Source organism: Lathamus discolor, chromosome 4, assembly GCF_037157495.1.
Source record: "Lathamus discolor isolate bLatDis1 chromosome 4, bLatDis1.hap1, whole genome shotgun sequence".
Lineage (NCBI taxonomy): Eukaryota > Metazoa > Chordata > Aves > Psittaciformes > Psittacidae > Lathamus > Lathamus discolor.
This window is the reverse complement of record NC_088887.1, coordinates 96199270-96205269: the sequence shown is the minus strand read 5'-3', so window position 1 is coordinate 96205269 and position 6000 is coordinate 96199270. Positions and strand designations below refer to the sequence as shown.

General features: G+C 49.5%; 1 protein-coding gene across 5 annotated transcripts in view; it reads left to right on the top strand.

The window, feature by feature from the left end:
* Nucleotides 1-1779: 1779 nt before the first annotated feature.
* The window catches only part of ENOX1 (ecto-NOX disulfide-thiol exchanger 1), a 376196-nt gene continuing 371975 nt past the window's right edge, over nucleotides 1780-6000 (top strand). For 4 of the 5 annotated variants that reach the window (XM_065678197.1, XM_065678195.1, XM_065678193.1 and 1 more), the window contains exon 1: nucleotides 1780-1849. The gene's annotated coding sequence lies outside the window, so the exon portion shown is untranslated. Of the gene's footprint in view, nucleotides 1850-1980; nucleotides 2101-6000 lie in introns of those variants that run through there. The other variant, XM_065678194.1, reaches the window with a different exon arrangement.

The window sequence follows — 6000 nt, the reverse complement described above, 5'->3', positions numbered from 1 at the left end:
TGACCATTGAAAAGAGAAGGGATGACCAGACAGGAAATCAGCAGTCCGCATCTGCATAGCTGGGCCAAGAGCAGCTTCTGATCCCCAGCAAAGGTAGTTCACACTTACCTAAGCCATTGCTGTGTTTCATCTTCCATGTGTGTCCTTGTGTTACTCAGTAGAATTTGTGTCAGTTTTATTTGTTGTCATTTCTCAGACTGAAGCTGTGACACTAACCCTGCCAGCCAAGGGAGAAAAGCTACACACAGAGGCAACGCAAGCCAGTATTGTTTAAATCAGATGAGCCCAGCAGTGTGGAAATTGCTTCTGTTGCATAAGCGTGCTTGCTGGTAAACCCAAACTGAAGGGCTGGTTGAGCATATGTAATTAGCCCAGTACCTGTGGATGTAATTCAGTACTGCTTTGGCAAAAAAAGTACTGTAAAAAAAGAGAAGCAGGAGATTTTTCTATCAGATTTTCTTCCTACCACTAGAAATCATAGCTGCCGTGTGCAATATTCAATATCTGATGTTAGTTTCCACCTTTCAGCCTCAGCCACTTTTCACTTACCAACTAATCGTCACCTAGAAGTGTGCTGAAACATATTATAAATGGGCATATAAAGGCTCTCTCCAGCACTAAATCACAACCATCTCTCCAGAGGAAAGGGACTGCTTACAGCAGCCCTGCATGGTAATTCAGACCATGAGAAGAACAGGCTTTTCCCTTTCAAATAGCAGGAAGAGTTCAGATTAGCAAGCACCTTCTGCAGAAGGGAGCAGAGATGCAGCTACAAAAGCCTTTGCTAACTCCCTGCTCTGACAAGGTGTTCGAGTAGCACGTGGCTTTGGGGAAGCACTTGTTGCCACCAGGCCCCTGGGCCCAGCGCTTTACTCTGGGAAGGGCTGTCCTTGGCCACCTGCCCCATGGCTTTGGGAACACAAGGTGAAGTCCCCTGTTCTTGCCACACTTGAGAGGTATCTCCTGCCCAGGAAATGAATAAAGAAAAAAATCAGACCTGCGTCACCTGAAGGGTGATGATTTTAAGACAGGGCTAACTGGGGCGTGGGAGCTTTTGCACATAAGACATGCAACTACTTCTCAAGGGAGGGTTTCCAGAGGAAGCACCAATCCCAGTGGATGCGGTGTAGCTCCCAAAGCTACACCGGACGCTGAGAACAGCGGTCGGCTGTGTTTGAGGGGAGGCCTCGGGCAAGAGTTGCGTCAGGATGCTCTGCCGCGAGTCCCGCCTGGCGCACTCCCGGCTCCAGGGGTTCCCGTCCCCGCTCCCTGTCCGCCGCCGTCCCCCCGTGGCTCACCACCGACTCTCCCACCCCACAAGCGGAGCAGGGCGCACTACCCCCGGCACCCGGCGGGGCTTCACCCCGCTTCTTGCGGCCCCACGGCCGACCCAGGGGCGGCACTCGGGACCTCCTCGGCGGGGCCGCTGTTCCCGGGATGCCGTGAGGCCCCGCGGCTGCTCCCGCCGCCGGGCTGAGCTCCGTACGCTCCCCGCCCTCCTCCGCCCTTCTCCCCCTTCCTCCTCCCCCCTCCTCCTCCTCCGGGAGCAGTGCCTCCCCTGCACACCTGCCTTGCCATTTGTCGGCGGCTTTGCTAGGAGGGGAGAATTTTCCCTCGGTCCCTTGCAGCATCCCTCTCCGGCACACTCACACACACACAGATCGAGGCACCGCGCTGCCTGCGCATCGGCGGCCGCCGCCACCCCGGCCCCCCGCACCCCGGCTCCTCGCTGTCCCCGCCGCCGCGGGGCGTCCTCCGCCTGCTGCAGCGCCGCCGGACCCGGCAGCAGCCGGAGGGGGGCGGCGGCGGCGGCTGCTCCCGCTGCTCCGCGGCCCCGCGCCGGCAGCCGGTAGGTACGGCGGTCCCGCGGCGGCTGCCCGCCGCGGGCGGCTCCCGGCTGGGGAAGGCCGGGCTGGCACTGCGGAGGGAGAGAGGCGCGGAGGGAGGGAGGGAAGAAGGAAGGGGAGGGCGGCGGAGCCGAGCGAGACGCACTGCCCCAGCCCCGCCGGTGGCGCCCGCCTCGCCCGGCTTCGGCGGTGCTCCCCGGCGCCGCGGGGCCGAGCGCAGTCCCCGCCGCCACCCGGGCACCGGCTGTCCCCGGTGAGTCAGAAAGTTTGCCCTCCTGGGCGGCCGGGTTGTGGTGTTGTTTGGGGTCCGCCTGTTTAGGGTGGGTTTTATTCCCCCATTCCCGCTAGCGAGTTATTTATTTATTTATTTTGACCGCCCCCCCCCCCCCGCCCCCTTTTTATAGTTATTGTTTTAATTGCTGTTGTTGCTGCAGCGGGAGGACGGGGCTCTGCGCCCGCCGCTGCCCCGCCGCATCGGGCAGCCCCCCCTAGGGCACCCGCGCAGCGCACCCCGGGCAGCCGGGGTCGGGCCCGGGGCTTCCTCCCACTTGCGAACCCCATTCCCCCGCCGGGAGTTCGGTGGGTCCCCGGCAGCGCCGCTGCAGTTTGCCCAACAGTTTCTGATGGCACCTCGGGAGGCGGCTGTCCCATCCCTCTCCTCCTCTTCCTCCGCGCTCCCTGAGCGAGGGCTTTAAACTAGGGTTCAGCGGAGCTGGGGGTGACAGGACCCCGGTGTGCCGCCGGCGAGGAACAGGGGAACCGCTGGGCACCGGTTGGTAGCTGGAAGTAGTGTTGTCGTGGGTTACCAGCTGTGGAATAGCCGTGTCCTGCCTTGGCGAGGGCTGGGATTGCTTGTGGGTCGTGTCCATCTCTCCGTGCTTTCATCTAGAATCGCTAGGAGTAGCTTGCTGTTGTCTGGGGTGGAAGAAGCTCTCTCGCCTTTTACTCTTTTGTTCTTCAATTCTAAGTGTGGCTTTGGTGAGGGCTCCTGGTTTCTGAGAGGAAGGTTAGAGGCTGAATGAATCCATCCCTGGGCAAGAGAGACAAGAAGCTTTCAGGTCCTTCCCAGGAATTGTGTATTTTCTGTGTTGTGTGTTATTAGTTCCTGGGTTTGGGTTTTTGTTTGGTTGTTTGGTGTTTTTTTTTTTTAATCGCTGGAAGTTCTGCTCTAATGTGTCAAAAGCTTTGATGTCCTTTGCAACGTACCTCTTCTTTTTTTTTTACCCCCTCAAATTTAAAATGGAGTGATAAAATGCATAGACATTAACAAATAAGTTGAAAAGACTTTGAAATAGTGCATGTTGTGCATGGTGTGAAATTGTAGATATACATAAAAGAGTAGCAACTATTCTGCAGGTTTTATTTAAAAAGCTTTTTCTCTATGGCTTTGTGCTGAACTCTCTTCATCTGTCTCTCAGCTTTTAAGTATGATGGTGTTTTTGTTGTTGAGGTCTCGTGTTGTGAGGATGCCTTGACAGGTATCCACATTAGCCTGGTTTTAATGATCTTCTAATCTTTTGCTTTACAAAGACTTGCCACTGTAAAAATGCATGAAATTTACTACTGTGGCTTTTTAAGATCTCTTTTCCTGATGCTTTTATTTGTTTATCTATTTATTTATTTATGTTACAACTGGAGGCGGGGGAGGAGGAGGGGAGTAGGGAATTGTCTCAAGCTCTTCTCTCTGTCCAAATGTGTAAAACATATATGACTGCATAAAGAAATTAAGGCACTGAAACAACCCTGAGCTGAATTCCAAGAACAAAAATGATTCCAGCGTGTGTGCTTGCCCGCACCAGGCATTCTGCAGCATGTGGTATTTGCAGAACTTGCGGTGCACAGTAGCTCTCGAGTAGTAGGAGGACGTTTTGTATCCTCAGGAGCAAAAGAGTCTTTGACAAGTTGGCAAAACTATAGGCACAGTTGAGGAACGTTGATACACATGTGAATGTATGTGTATATAAATATCACCAGCCTGCTTAAGTTCCCTTTTCCTCGGGATAGTTTGTCTTCCTTAACCTGGAATATATCCATCCTTTCCCCTGAATTTTGAGGTGTTTTTTTTTTTTACCGTTCCTCTCTGTGTGCATGTGCTTTGATGCCAGCTTTAATCTCTCTGTAAAACAGAAAATAATCCAGTAATAGATTTAGAAGACTCTATTGCCAGGCAAACCAGGTGATAGATCATGAAATCAGACAATAGTATTTTGTTTCCTAGCAACCCCCTACTGCAAACAGAAAACAAAATGATGGTGGATGCTTCCACATCATGATAGCTATGTGTCAAACCTTCAGGTACAGATCTACTAATTGTGCAGTGAGATTTGCTCCTATTTGTTTCAGCTGCTATAGTAATAGTCTCCTTTTGTGAGAAAGGGATTTGCTGGGGTAAATGCACTTAAATGGTTAACATTTCATTCTGCTCTCTTAGCTTTCTACCGGTGTCTGTTAGAATGAAGTGGGCACAAAATTTAAGTAGTAACTGTAGATTTTTTTGCCAGTAAGTGTGACTTGAAATACCTTATTCTTATTGCTGGACTATTTCTAAATCTGTGCTGTTACAGACCCTTGAAAATCAGATTTCTTATCTCTGGTACCCAGAATGCAGTATCTTTTTGGACTTTGTTGTGTTAGTCATCCTTTAGTTTTGTGTTTAAACTGCATTAGTTAGAATGTATTGAAAGAAACATCCTTTGCCTCTCACAGGAACAGGAAATAAATCCTACGTGCTGCTTTGCTATGTTTACGTTCTTGGCACCCAGTTCACCCCTTCAAAAGGCTAGAGCTATCACAGTGCAGCAGGATCGGGTCCTAAGGCGTGATCTTTCTAAAAAGTGCTTTTGATAATGCAGTAATTCCCTCAGTTAAAGTGTCTGGGCATTGAAATGGCATCCCAACCGTGGACCAATCTCAGATGCACTTTGTGCACTGCCATCTATCTGAAAAACAAAATCCATTAGTGGAAGCTGTGGATCTAACCCGGTATTGGAGCTTACTGCCCAGTGGGTTTTATCCTTCCAGACGGCGTTAGTGCTTAGAGTCTGCTGGGGATGCTGAACAGCAGTGGGGAAAGGAGGTGTGTAGACACAGATGAGTAGTCGTACCTACAATGCAGCAGAGGAGTTTCTATACTTTTGTCTCTTTGCCACCTTTCCACCCTCTATAGGAGAAAGTGCAAAAAGTTGTTCACAGAGTTTTACCTACAAGTCTTTGCTATGCAGCGGTATTTACAGCCGTCACACTGCAAATAAAACCAGTAATAGTTTTCCTATTGGTTATACTGGTGAATCAGTAAATATTAAGGTATTATTTCCATCTGGGAAACTATAATATCACAAGAAAATTTTTCTGTGGGGATGGCAGGGAACATGTATGCATTATTAAACAGCAGTGTTTGTGCTAGGTGTGGGAACTACGTTCTCTGAGCAACTTTGGGGTTCACAGCATCATTTAACAGAACCAATACGCAGTCGCATACAATTCATTTATATTGCCTATGGGTATTTTTCTGGTTCCTCTCAAGTACTGAGGTACAAAAGCATTCCAACAAATACCACTTCAATAAGAAAGGTGGAAGTGGAATAGTTGGAGTATTATAATTCTGATAAATATCAATGAGCAGCTATGTTTTTGTCTGTGTTTGAAATCACACATTTTAGTGCCGTAGCATGCGTGGATGGTTTGGTTTAGAACATGTTAATTGAATTTTGGAAGCCTTTATGGATGGAGAGGAAGTAATCATTTTCCAATTTTTCTTCTCCATTTCTTTCTCAGATGGCACTCTTTCCAAACCTTGAATCTCACAGTTAGGTAGCCCTCAGATTAAGCTTGGTATGGCTGCCTGATTGCAGTCCCCACTTAGCCTCTGCTGTGTTTACCAGGCAGCACAATGAGGGAAGGCAAAGAAGACAAAAAGTAAAAACAGAAACAAGGGGGAGAGAAAGATTGTGTAGTATTCTGCATGTAAACAATGGAACACATTTGGAAATGATTTTAAATACTCTCCGTGAAATTCCTGTTATGCCAACTGCATTTGAGGCTGGTGGTGAATGTAAAATCTTACATGATGGAAATAGTCAACCCATGACTAAAACAAAAGGCTAGTACTCTCTTCCCTCTAAAACCCCATCTTTCATGGAACAGTGAGTGAAGC